Genomic DNA, 14,513 nt, shown 5'->3' on the forward strand with positions numbered 1-14,513 from the left:
GTTAATGGCCTCTAAAGTACTTGCATCAAGTGGCAGGACTTTAACTTGCTTCGAGCACCATATGGACTACTCAAGACAAGCCTATAATTTTCAGTGTAATTCACTGCACCCCCCCACCCCATGTCTTACTATAACATTCACACCCCCTAACCCAACATGCAGCAACAATGCCAAGATGAAGGAAGTGCCAACATTTGCTGCCCTGGGTCAGTTTAGGGTTGCAGTGCAGCTCACATGTTACAACAGTGGAAAATGATTGTGATTGGATCTCCAAGCCAACAGCTGGCATGGTATGGCTGAATGACAGAGGCCAGAGTTAACCCTTTCCAAGCTACAGTAGCAGACTGATAACTCAGGGTGGATGTGTGCTGGTTTAACCCAAGAATTACAGACCTGCACATCACAAGGCTATTCAAAACTACAGTCACAATGAATCCCCTACAAAGAAGGCTGCAGCAAGTGAGAACAAGTAGACAGGACAATGGTGATGGATGTGTCATAAATATACTTATGTCTTTGTTTCCATGTTAAGGAAACCCTCTGGCAATTTGAATACCTTTATGTGCCAACAACTTGATGCAAGTCAAAGATAGCAATTCTAGGGATCCCTCTGCAATGGAGCTGCCTAATGCGAGAGGTGATATTTTTAGCTTCCCCTACACTGTCCCCTCCCCCCACTGCTAGCCATTGCCGAACTGGGTCAGGCCATGTAAATGTGGAGGGTACAAAGCAGAGACACCCAGCCATCCTTGTGCTGCGTGGCTTGCAGCTGAGAGTGCTACTTCATCCCACCGACTGGAACCTCTACATAGCTCTCAAACGCTGTCAGGCTGCCAGTTCATGAGAACGCACAGTCAGAGATATCACCGTCAACACGCTTTTCCTCTCCAGCTCCTTTTACTGCATGTATGGAAGGACACGCAACAGCATTTGAAATCAAAGTAAACCATCATCTTTTCCTCCAAGAACTAAGGATGCTGGATAAATAGGAATAAAATCTTTATATATGTAGTCACTGTCTATCATATTATATTTATAGATCAATTTATGGGCACTTTAAAACTACCGCGTTATTTTAAAAATGTTTATTTGTGCTCTAATATTAATAAATATAGTCTTTGTACATTATTTTTCTTCATGTGTTCTGTCTTGTAGGTAAGCAGATGTAAATTGTTTTTTAGGGACAACATGGTTTCCCCAAAAAAAAACAAAACCCCAAAATTCTGGTGCAGTATGTAAAACTTTGTACTGATAACAAGCCAGTCTGTGCCCTCTTCTTTATTCTGAAAGGTAAAAATGTCAATATTTCCAAAAATAATTTAACATTTTCATTTATCATACCACAGCACAGATTTCTGTTTTGCCTTAGCCCATTACACCTTGGCTATACACATTTTTTAACCCCCCACCTGGTAGAGTTTCAATTAAACATTTGTGGATTCATTCCGAGGTGTGAATGTCCCTTACCTGTGTACAATTATAAGGCACTACTGCCCGAGGTCACAAATTTTACCACCGTTCAGTGTTGGTTTTAAGACTGTGTGTTGCATACAGAGATTTCTCAGTCTTTTTATGGTATTATGCTTCATAAATGATGAAATCTTTTTTTTTTTTTGCAACTGAATGTTGAAAAATATTCATTTTAAACTAATGAACTATTTGCCAATGCAATCTTTTACAATGATTTTAACGCCTGTCTGTGTTTACTTCTAAAAGCCTCTCTGGGTTTTTATATCCAATCATTTTACAAACCTGTTGGCAAAAGATCTGATTAGTGTTAAGACTTTTCACCACTTTTTAAGCAATTAAAGTTTTACTTTCACGCTTAGCATTTACTTTTCAAACCTTTTAAGGAACAGGTTGTACTTTTCTTTTTGAACCTTTGTGCCAACAAAAAGAATTTGCTATACAACAAGTAGTACGAATTTGAAATGCACACGCAGTAATATCTTAAATTTACCAACAAATAGTTTGACGCTGTCTTACAAAAGCAATGCAGGTGAAGCACATTGCTATAGACAGGGTTTTAACCTCTTACATAACAACAGAACAGACAAGTTATAAAATTTAGTACATAGTGGCCATCTAGGCACATGAAGACTAACCGGTTCCTCAAAACTGTTTATATTAACTTATATAGAGCATGTCAAAAATAATTGTTTTTACATGCATAAATGAGGGGGGAGCTGGGCATTTAAACAAGTAAAACTGAGCACATGAGTATTTTTGAGTGCTGGAAGACTATCCTGTTGTTAAAGTTGTATTCTTACCCCCCACTGTTAAAAAAAATAATAATAAAATAAAATAAAATAAAATGAAATAAAAAATTTTTTTTTTTTTGGGTACTATACATGAATATAAAAATTTTATTCTGTTCTACTAATTTCCTCCTGTCAAAGATGTAAATGCAAACCAGGAGGTATGATTTTATTGAGCTTTTCAATCCTATGCACATCTATGCAAAATGTTCCAAAATGAGGCATCTTTCATTGAGGCACTTTGAAGATCAGAGGCTTTCTGTGTTCTTGGTTATGTGCGATTCCACAGACCAGATCGGTGGCCTGGGGTCCTGCTGTCCCATCATTATCTGCTGCAGTCTGAAATTGCTGTTGCCATCATTTCAGTTTTAGGATGTACAGTTGTTGACTTGTGGATTATATATTTCACAACCCCCCCCCGAAAAAACCCCAAACCTGTAGTACAGAATGCATTGCTATGGTTTAATACGTCATGCATGTGTTCTGCATTCATTATGACGAAACCACTTGCTGTAACTGTTAATAAATAGCCCAAGTGAAAATGTATACTAGAAAGAAAGTTTTGAAGCTTCGAGGAACAGACAAATGATTTCATGATCCACATGATTTCATTTGATTCAAATCAAAAATATTACAAATCAACTCAAAGTGGTATTTCAGGGAGCTATTGTTTCCCACGAATACACTGCTCTGACTTGATTAGGCAGGAATTGCTCTCCCATTGCTTCCACCATATGATATTACTGGCCCTCCTCCACTGTACTAATGTTGCAAGATTTTTCAGAGCATGCTACAATGGCAGTTTGAATGTGTAGAGAAGATTACACCAGAGCAGGACTGTATACTGTATGCCACAAGTGATAACATCCAAGACAACCAGCAATGCTTTACGATGAGAGAAGCTGGGGTCTGGAAGTATGCTTCTATTATATAAGCTCAATGACGCTGAAGTTCAAATGAACAAATAATAATAATAATATTACAGTTAAATCATCTAGCCCACTTTAAAAATGTCCCTTTAATCATTGCCATGTCAAGCCACAGAGCCCACCATGTTGTAGAGATGCCAAAACAAACAAATGTCCGTCAGACTGACTGGTAGCATATTTAGACCTTCTGACAGTCTTCAGGGCTATTTTGTAGCACGTGCCTTGCAATTATTTTAATTAGGCACAATCCCAGTATATAATAACTTTTGCCAATCTTCAATTATAGTACATTTGATCTCCTGCAACTAAAAACTGAAGCATATAACTGGTAGTCACACCTGTGTAATTTGTTTCTCGTGCCAAGTTAGACAAGATTTAAATGAACGAGTAGTAATGAATGACTAAAAGACCCTGTAACCTAAACCCCCTGCTTGAAATAATCTTGACCTTACAATCCACACACAGTAAGAAAGATAAGTAAAATGCCATCATTGGTAAATGTTACGATGAATACATGACACTTCGTGGTTCAAAACCACACTATATTTAGCTTTCCATGCTGGTTTACATGAGGCTTAACGCCACCTTAGATTAATGACCTGCAGTGGTCACCTCAGTGAAATAATGCTTTAAACTAGCAATTATAAACATTAAACTTGAAGAATTACAGAGTACACTAAGGACAATTGTTAGTAATTTTTCTTAATGTTGGGCTTGTAGTTGTCTGCAGTGCAGAGCATGACAATGAAATACGTGAACATGTGAACCAGCAGCTGTAAGAGGAACTCATCCATGATGAGTTAGGAACAGATTTGGCAGGCGACAACTGCCTGGAAGAAAGTATACCAAATATGACGAATTACTTCACAGTGGCTATACCTTTGTAAGTACTCGAAAATAAGCACTTATCTCAGCAGCAAGGACCATGTAAGATTGGTGAGAACAACATTCTTCAGCACAGCAAATGAGAAAAAAAAAAAAAAACATGCACTGCTGAAAAGGACGTAGAGGTGTAGTCTTGAAAGGTTGATTTTCTACAAACGAACTAATGAGCCACAAAGGTCAAGTGATCTTCCCTCTGCAATATAACAATTTTTCAAAAGAATAAAAAAAAATATTCAAACAACTACTGACTCATATTAGTCACTCAAGGAGAGGAGTAATGTCTATAATCAGCCATTAGAAAAAAGGGTGGCACAGCAAGGAATAAGAAAAGATATTTTTGTCATTCTTGAGTGACAGCAACAGTCTGAGTTCAAAGGGCTCAGACACAGCAACAGATTGTGTTACTGATGATTTAAGTGAATCATTAAACAAACTCAATTTCTATATGCTGCGCTAGGTAGTTACGATGAAGCATTACTCACTGCTAAACCTGGAAAATAGACTTCTAATGCAGTATTAGCTAGAAAATTCAAACATATCTCCAAACTGAATCACAGCAAGTGTCATTGCAGCTAATACAATATTGTGCGGCAAGATATTGTGATTATAAAATCCGTGTAATTGCTTATCTGTCATTATATTATTTAACAAGACCAGAGTACAGATGACTACTCCAGGTGACTAGCACGCTCTGTGTCACCGAGTTCAGCGTCTTTTCATACAACTACAATAATACCTGCAATCCACTGTAGAATCACAAGTCATTATACAAACACTGGAAGACACTGCTGGCGCTGCAGCAAGCTGGGTGCTATTTAATTGGATAAGGAGTGATCCCTTCAACTAGACACCAAAAGGTGCTCTGTGGCTGCACTCCACATCGACCTGGATACTGCAGGTAATGTCTGAGTGCACCAATCTATATTACGTCGTCAATCAAGATTAAGAGTGTAACGTTAACGTACGTAATCATCTTGCAGTACCTGGAAGCCCTAAGAAATACGAGATACATTACGGGCAAGTGGAAGGTAATTTAAAGAGACGAGCTGCAGTCAGTCTGTGAGCTTCTGTTGCAGTGCAAGTATGAAATAAGCGTTGTTCTTTCAGTAGCGTTACGGACTAAAAGTGGCAGTTTTTTTCCGCCTTAGTTCGGAAATAACCTGACAGTTTTGCCATACCGGGACATTTAAGAGTGGTAAACAGCCATACTTGCTCAAATGGGTTTCTCGTAATTGTTTCGAGGAGGTTAGGAGATTGGGGCTTGAGATTAAAACCCTACTAGTTGCGGTCAAATTATTGTCTTCAGAATACGGTACAAATTAAGTGTTGGACAACAGAATTCGACACCAGCAAATGACAGCCCCTAAAAATGATGTTAGTCAATAAACGACGATTCAAAACATCTTTACTGTGGTGTCAGAGAGCCGAAATGACTAATGCGGTTTTATGGGTTCCCCGAGTTGCCCGTGTTGAGTGTGTTGAGCAACCGCAGCGCGTGGACTCCCAGCGCTCGCGGAATATAGTTCCAGGCCGTTTTGTAGTATTAGTCCACTAACGTTATGTATCTGCATATAAAACGGGAACTGCGAGGCGTTAGACAAGCTGAATGACATATCACCATGTAACATGCAATGCAGACAACTTTCTTTTAAAGATATGAAGGTCCATAGTTGAAGTGTTATTTAACAGCGGGACTCCGCGAGGAGCGACCAAGTCGAAACGTCAATGTGCAGCCCAGCAGATATGTTATTAAAAAATAAGAGCGGTCCTGACTAGCGTACACGGTTAGCCAACTAGCACTAATGCGTTAGCTTATGCTGACTGCAAAGAGGGGAAATTCACAAAAGATACTTCCAACAGACTGACAAGTCTAAAAACTTAACCATGAGCCACGCAGAAGTCCCAAGCAAACTAAGCACAAGCGTATGAAATCTGGCAGCATCCCGGGCTGATTAGCTACCTGTGTTGGAAAACGAACCGCCCCATGTCAGTATCCCTCCAAGATAGCTAACATTAGCTTGGTATACAGCTAACTACCCAAGGCAAGCGACCCACAGTGGTTGGCCCTCGTTGATCAGTGCACACAAAAAGAGAAGACCTTAACCGGTTATGGGGTTGCATGCAACATCCAAAATCACTTGGAAAGATCAATTATTGTGTGGCATTTTGCCGCGCTAATAGAGAAAAATATAAGTAAAATAATACTTACTCCGTCCTCTGAAGAGCACCCCAGCTCCCTTTCTCTCTTTAACTCCCCCTCAGTCTCACCAAAGACTAGACTCTCTCCCCTGATCTGAGGTATAATCCCGCCCACTGCGCTGTCACAACCACAACCAAAGCATGCAAACCTCACACTGCCAAGATAGTTCCTATCTCCCTCGAGCTCATGGAAACCCATGTCAGTTTGACCGGAAATCATATGACACATGCGTGCGGTGGAAAAGCGGTATGATGTTGCCGAAACTCACGTGGCTGACTGATGAATATACACAATCTCTTTATGTTTAATCACAGAAGAGATGCAGACCAAGACCACCTATTTGATTTTTAATGCAACACGATAAAAGGTGCGTGTCTCACAGCAGTATTGTTGCTTCTCTATGATTTTAAAATGCTAAAATTAAGCTGAAGCGATATCGGGCATATCGTGAGAGACAACCGGCCAAAAGATAACGTTGTAAAAGTGGAACTCGACGATAGCGGAAGTGCACGGGGCTGAACCATTTCGCCTCGCCTTTTTCATTTCTGTCACAACACCGCCGGGGACATGTGATGCACGTCAAAAGGAGGATGGGTATGGACCGCTGGTGTGGATTCCCATTGGCTTAGCCAGCATATCAGTCGCCTATGGAAACGGTTACGTCATGATCCCCTAGTACTCCTTCTTTGCTCCCGTGTAGCTTTATAATAACAGGATTATTCAACAGCCCCCCCATCATATGATGCAGCCTGCAGACAGTAGGCAACGAAAATGCATCGGTTTTGCTGTCCGGGCGACTCAGCCCCACCTAGGCTGCACGACAGCTCTTCCCCTCGACGCCTAATCAAACCTGACGTTATTCTTTCCATGACGTAGTGCGTTTTTTCTCTCTCTCTTCACCAGATTCAATGCCTGTATTCTTTGCGATTCCTTTAGTACTCTCGGGGAGTCACACACTCTGCACAATCAGCCTCCTTATTACTGGGGGCAGCTGTCAATGAAATGCAAACAGCACTGCATTCCAATGTGAGCCATTACACCGATGTGACAGAAATTCAACAGCGTTTTGGTACTGCAATATATTGCAGCACAAGTCCCCTGTAATTGCCTAATATGTTGTAATTTATGTTTTTTATGTAACATAGAATGCAAGGTGTTAATTGGAATTAGAAAGTCTGTGATCCAGAATTTAGACAAGGTGGTTCTTGCAAAATCCATCTGAACTTTGCACAAACCAAGTCAGGTAGAGAAACTGCTATTTGACAATTAAAAAAAAATAGAAAAAAAAAGAAAGATTAGTTGTGGTAGATCATAAACAGAAAATAACCATGGCCAGGGTCAAAACTCAGTGTAATACACTTGCTGTCTGGACATAATGGGATTTATCATTAACACGAGTGCCTTGAGTGCACGGCAGCAGCTGCCTCTTCAGAAAGGTCCAACGTGTTTAGGCTTGTATGCAAATTAAAAGTTGGAAAATATCATTTCAGAATTTCCGAGTCAGACAGACGTCAAGCGGAGAAAAGAGATTTGGAAAGAAAGAGGAAGAGAAGAAGTAGGGGGAAAAAAACCCCAACTTGATTTATGTAAGATGATTTGTGCAATCATTTGGCCTTATGTCTTTGTGATTTGACTTTAATGGCTCAGTCTAAAGCAGAATGAGGAACAATCAGTCAAAATGCATAGATAGGCAAAAAAAAGAAAACCCCAAAAAAACGTTCTTCGCAGAAGCTGCAGAAGCTCCCACACTCCCTTCGCACATTGTGAGCTGTCAGGTTTCTGCTCTAAAACTTTAGAACTGCAGCTGCAGCTGCAGCAGTGCTTAGATGCTGATGTTTTTTCCCCTGTACGCCCAGCAGTAACACGGGCCTCATCTGAACAAGCTTTGGCACACAGACTTTGCTCCACAGGCCTTTAAACCCTATAGTGCCAAAGCAGCGACAAGATCTATTTTTACGTCTGCCATTTTTGCAGTTCACTGTCAGTGGTTTTGGTGGCTTCCTAAGTGGCAGCCTGCAGTGCTTTGTGTTGGCCAACCCAGAGCAGATGTTAGGTTATTCACTGACCCCCAAGGGCATCTCTTTCTCTCTTTTTCAGTCCATCAGTCTGTGCATCAGCCCTTCTTCTTTATCTGAACCAGAGGACACACTTAAGGTAATGGTAGGAATGCAAATATAGATTCATAATGGATCTTTACAATCAACATCAAAAATACATGAGGACTGTAGATCAGCTGGCCTGCTCTGGAGGAAAGTTGAAGATTTAGTGGGGTATCTTTATTCATGTTGTTCAGTCTGGCTCATTTCAGGGGTAGCAAATGAATCTGAAAGATCACAAATTAAGTTTTAGATATTGTTCAGTTTGTACAAAAATGCATGAAAGAATCTTTAGAGGGGACAGCTCTTTACTTCCTGCTTCCTGTTTTTGTGCTAATCAACTGTGAACCTTTCATTTCACTGTTAACCTTAATGTGTATAAGCACAGCACATAGAGTGTAGTGGTTTACATATTCACTTCACAAGAAAGATCTTCGGTTTCATCCTGGGAGGAAACACAAATCCTTTTGGAAGGGCATCTGGCATAAAAATCAGCCAAATAAAACACACAGAGCTTACATGCTGTGGCAACCCTTTGTGAATAATGGAACATAAAGCATGCATGCATATTTTAACTGTAAACCATTAGAATTCATTACAAAACGTCAGTAAAAAACAAAGCTTTTTCCATGATAACAATTTCTTTCTAAGCTGTTAATGATGTTTGTAATGTCTTTTCTAAAGCTGACAGAAAATAAATTGGAATTCTGCCTCGTACCATCACTCCGTGCTTGTTCACTTGAAACCACTTAATCTTTCAATCCATTTAAACACTTATGGACCACAGAAGTGAGCAATATGATGAAGACTCGCACCAAGGGCCTTTTAGTTGTATGGGAAACAATCTAGATGCAGGTTGTTAATGGCAAAAGTGAATTGTTTAGCCCTGAAAATTGAGTGGAAATGACCACGTGTGTGTCTACGAACGCCAGAAACCAAACCACTGCAGAACTCCTCCTGGTTTTTAATACTCGAGGAAATTGCATCTATGCAAATAGCGGGACTCTCTGAGAGCCATGTTGAGTTTTCAAATTGAGGAGACCAATCATTTTCCCCACAGCTGTTGTCTGAATCTCTCTATTGACTCAGTTTCTTGGTGGAAATTTGCCATATGCTCTGGAGCATCTTGTGAACTACAGTAAATGTCAAGTGTCATTAGCCTTTGTGCATGCTAATGTCTTGTTCATGCTGTCTGAGTAAGCATTAATGATGAAACATGCCAAAATGCACTCAAAAAGGGGATGTTGCCTTCAGGGTAACTTTTGCATGTGTTGCAAAAATGCTCTAAACAGAAAGGTAAACACATGGTCACATTGAGGCGGATAGTCAGGGGAGGCAAAAAAGTTAAGCAACACAGCTTTGGTAAGCGTGATTATTCGTTCATCCCAACATAGAGCTTTAATTACTGGGATACTGTTCTACACACCATGAGACAAGATAGCTTGACAAATAATTGCAGGTTCGGTTTGAAAAGCGTCTAGCAACCGGCACTGTATGAATGTGTCTGCTGTTGTGCGAGGAACGTTGTTGCCGACTCTGCAGCTTATCACATTTTCAGACAACACGCGACTCTGAACTGATTAAGACATTTGCACAAAGAAAAAAGCCAAAGGGAATGGAAAACAGAAGCCACAGAAAGATTATCAGTTAATTCCTAAACACTTTTCTAAATAAACACATGACTGCGGTGGAAATGCCTGTGTTGCACCAGCAGATCATGTGCCTCTTGAGGCGAGGCAAGTGGAAAATGTGAACATGAAGATGTCTCATTAGCAGACGTACATAGCCGGGTCCCTATCAGTCAGGACATGCTGTATGAATATTGCTTCCTTTGGTCAGCCAATCTATCTACACCACTTTGTTTCTTGAGCGGACATCTCATTTTCCACTGGCTCAGCACATTGGCAAAGCGTTAGACATAGAGGTGTGGGGAGTGACTTCCTCCTTTTGAAGAGGAAGAGGAAAAACAGTGTTCCATACTTGAGAGAAAGACTGTCGATCACAGATGCTGACGTGTAAGAATTTTCCAATTGCAAATTAATCAGAAGTCCACTTTCTAAGCATTTATACATAAATCTCACTTTATATGATGTTAATATGTCAAATAAAGTTGGTTTTAGTGTTATAAGGTTGCACTGTAACAGACTGCTTAGACCCATTATTCAAAACGGACAAGAGCTATATTAATCAGACAAAGTTGATATTAGGGATGGCTGTTGCACCGGGTAATAACAAACCTTTCTTATCTAACACATCATTAGTCTGCCATAATCACTGTAATCACATTTTTCCTGAAATCCTGAGTCCAAACATTGGTTAATGTCTGCTAAAGAAGACCCCAATTATAAGATTAACATTCAAACTCTGCTGACTGGCAAAACAGCCGAGACACAGACACATGAATTATACCTATGGTGCAGACAAATGCTGAAGAGAAGATCTAAAGAGAGACCTTGTGGAGCAGTCTTACTGACAAAGACCCCTTGTGCGAAGGAAAACTGAGAAAGGAAAGGTGGTGGTAGGTGAAGTGGTGCTATGGAGGGGTCTGTCTTGATTGAGCTGCTTGCCTTAGGTTTGTGCATGTTTGTGTTTCCAGCTACCCCAGGAATTTACTGCACGGCACTGGCAAGGACGGCCACAGAGAGGTGAATGGCCTGTGGGATAAAGGCCAGAGTTTTCTGGGAAAAAGGGTAGTGGAGAGAGAGAGCAGGAGGAGAAGCAGAGGTCATAGAAAAGGAAGAGAAAGATGGAGCAAAAGTACATAGACAAGGAGTTATTGTAAAAGGCGAAGAGTCAGCAAATAAGTGTGAACTGGAAATAGAGATGGTAAAACAAAAGCTGTGTGTGCCCCGTGTGTGCGTAGGGAAGGAGACAGTGGTCTTGCTCAGCCCTGAGCCAGCAGCACTGAGATTATCTGGCCAAGTTTCCACTCGCAAACAATAATTCACCTCAAGTGCCCATTGAGGCCAGACTTTGTAAGGACAGCGACCCACCCAGTGCAAAATTAGGTTGTGTGAGTGGAAGAGTCTGTGTATGGTTATAGTATGCCATCACCATATAAACTTGAACGTGTGATGGCGAGCCATAGAAGGGTGTGTTGGTGTGGTTGCGGGAGGGGGCGGGAGGGGGAGCATGCTTTCCATGCTCTGATTTCTGTTGATATCTTCTGTATTTACATTTGGCCCAGCTAGTGGTCAAGCTAGAAAGCGTGTTTCATTCAGGCCAGTGAACATTTTACATGTCATAAAATGTAGGGCATATAAATAGTGTTTATTCAATTACCGCCAAGGCACACAAACTACCTGAGAGCCCACATTTAGACTTTTCCAGTGCTCATGGAAAACACTGGAACGCAAGTGGAAAACAAAACATACAGGACAAAAATATTGCAGAATTAAACACTGACTGTGTGTGTTTCAGTCTCAAAATAAGAAACAAATTAAACAAAAAAGGGAACAAACCCGAGTGTTTAAGCACAGCTAGACAGCAAGGGCTAGTTAACATGCTGGCAGAGGTGACTTTGGGTAAATTAGTGGCAACAGGCGGTAATTAAGAATCGTTTTTACTGCGCTCAGTTGTTCAGCTAGGCGTGGAGCTCATCAGCAAATCTGCTTTTCTCTTCCCCTAAAGTCTGAGCAGTGCCACCAGGGACCCGGCAAAACAATTAATGGCAACTTAATTACAGGGCCACATCAGATTTTTTTGCTTAACCCACTGAATGCGCAGAGAGCAAGAGAGGGGCGCATTGAAAGAGCTTGTTTCCTTAAGATGACACACAGCTTTTTGCAATGTCCAAATCAGAGTGGCACTGACTGGGCACAGATGGGGCACAGAGGAGGAGATCCAATGGGAACTTGGTGCCCTTTACACCCTATTTCTTCCCTTTCACATGAGGGGGCTTTTCCTCTGGGAAAGGCACAAGGACCAGGACAGGGAGGGTTATAGACTAGGTCCTAAATTTCTTGGTGCAAAGGAATCCTAGCATTTGTGCACACACACTACAGATGGACACACAAGTGCACACCTTGTCCTAGGTTAGGCTATTGCTTTGACTTTCAAAGGACAGAGAAGCAGTACACATACAGTATGTGTGTCTGAGACTTTCCAGGGACTAGAGTGAATATTCCATAATTTTTAAGCAACAGCTTGAGTTGGACAACTTAGATACAACTCACTTTTGTAAAGAAGGAGCTATGGTTAGCAGCTCATTGGCTTAGCAAACTCATTAAAGGCAGGAGCAATCAAAACAAAAATCAATACATAGCACTAATTTCTGGAAAGGCGCAGTATCATATTTAGCAGCTCTTAGACTGGTCTATTAGAAAAATCAAAGCCTGCTCCTGGGTTACTTTTCTCAAACTAGCAACCTTTGCGACATGCATGCGTGATGTATATATTTTTTTAACAGCTATTCTAATGAAACTATTCTTTTGCTTGCATAGATTCTGTCTAAAAACTATCCTGCCGTTTTTATGTACAAGACTGCCCTATCTATGATTCCTCAGGGACCTGCACATGGACCCTGGCTTTTTATCAAGCTGTGACGCATAAGTCTGCAAACATCTATAGCTTATGAGATATGGTGTTTATGTAAAGCAGCCAGTTTGGCACACCCTAAAACAAATAATGAATAGATCCCTATGTAAAAAAGAAGCAGTTTACACTACAAATACATTAAGCTGTAGAGCAATGAATTAAAGTAATTTCAGAAGTGGTAGCACCACTGCATGAAGCTCTTGTGCACTGCATAGCCCTTTAAAGCCAAGCGTATCGTATTTTATGTGTTTTTGTGAGTTTTTGAGACTTCTACATCATCAGCGTGGCTTGTTTTTACCCTCAAAAAATGATATAAATTGCATGACACATTTTTAATGACGCCCTGCGACAGACTGGCGACCTGTCCAGGGTGTACCCCGCCTCTCGCCCTATGACAGCTGGGATAGGCTCCAGCGCCCCCCGCGCCCCTGAAAAGGATAAGCGGAAGCGAATGGATGGATGGATGGATGGATGGATTTTTAATGACTAAATTGCAAAAATATGGCTAATGTAGCAAATGTGATACAAATTAAAACTCATATATGCAGACTAAAATTTGATATATTTTTACATATATTTTGTCTAAAGGTTCAACAAACACTCCATTATCAAACAAATTAAAGATTTCTGGCAGTTATTTCATGGTTCAGGTTTTAAAGGGATAGCATAGAGGCTTATGCAGGTACTTCTTGTTGCTCTGTTTCTGATTCAAACTTATAATTAAAATCTGGGATTTTGTTACCAGATTACACATGGCTATGCCTTTGCTCAGAGAATCTGGATTTATAGTACATAACCAACGTTCTTTTCATGATTACACTGATCAAGGCACTTCAAGAGACCAAAGCTAAAATGGAGTATGAAAAGTGAAAAGAGATCCTACAGCATCATATTTAACTTATTTAAACAAGACAGGAAGAAAACCCATTCTAATGGACACACAAAATACAACTATGAACCTTAAATAATAAATAAGCACATGAAGTGAGTCAAACAACAGAATATTCTCAAAGCTGCATTTGTGAATGTGAGTGGAATTTAAATGACATTTTCCTGCTTGTGGAACAAACCCCAGACTTTGTGGTTTCACTGTGGTGAAATGTTTTTTTTATATCATTTGAAATGTGTCTGTGAGATTGAGTATCAACAACTGTTAGGAACACAAATCTGGCATTTGCTTTATCTTGAGTTAAAGCTACATTTTCCCCAATTGAGAACATGCAAAGCAACACAAAAGGGAATCATTGCTTTAAAAAAAAGTGATTTAAACAAATAGAGATGGCCAGAAAGAATAGGCAACATCAGGAATACAAAGACAACAACATACACAATCCATAAAGAACCAGTCATCGTTACAGGAGTTTTAGGAGTGTCCACTTTTTTCATTTTGTTGCACAAAACCGGAGCAAATATGACATGTTGCTCCAGAAGAGATGCAAATGGGGGTAAAATCACAACCCTGCTTAGTTACCAAACTGTGACCAACCCCATGATTACATGTCATATTCCCATCATCGTTACAACTGGAAAACCCCTTACCCCTGATTTAGAGAGACAGAGAGAGAGAGGCAGATCCAGCATGATCCTACCACAGCAGATGGATATGTCA

The 14,513-nt window shown here is 40.5% G+C and overlaps 1 protein-coding gene across 2 annotated transcripts in view; it reads right to left on the reverse strand.

Moving 5' to 3' along the window:
* atp2b1a (ATPase plasma membrane Ca2+ transporting 1a) overlaps window positions 1-6,420 on the reverse strand; it is a 40,350-nt gene extending 33,930 nt beyond the window's left edge. For both annotated transcript variants that reach the window (XM_039601004.1, XM_039601005.1), the window contains exon 1: window positions 6,282-6,420. The gene's annotated coding sequence lies outside the window, so the exon portion shown is untranslated. The remainder of the gene's footprint in view (window positions 1-6,281) is intronic.
* Window positions 6,421-14,513: the final 8,093 nt, after the last annotated feature.

Source organism: Oreochromis aureus, linkage group 17, assembly GCF_013358895.1.
Source record: "Oreochromis aureus strain Israel breed Guangdong linkage group 17, ZZ_aureus, whole genome shotgun sequence".
Classification (NCBI taxonomy): Eukaryota; Metazoa; Chordata; class Actinopteri; order Cichliformes; family Cichlidae; genus Oreochromis; species Oreochromis aureus.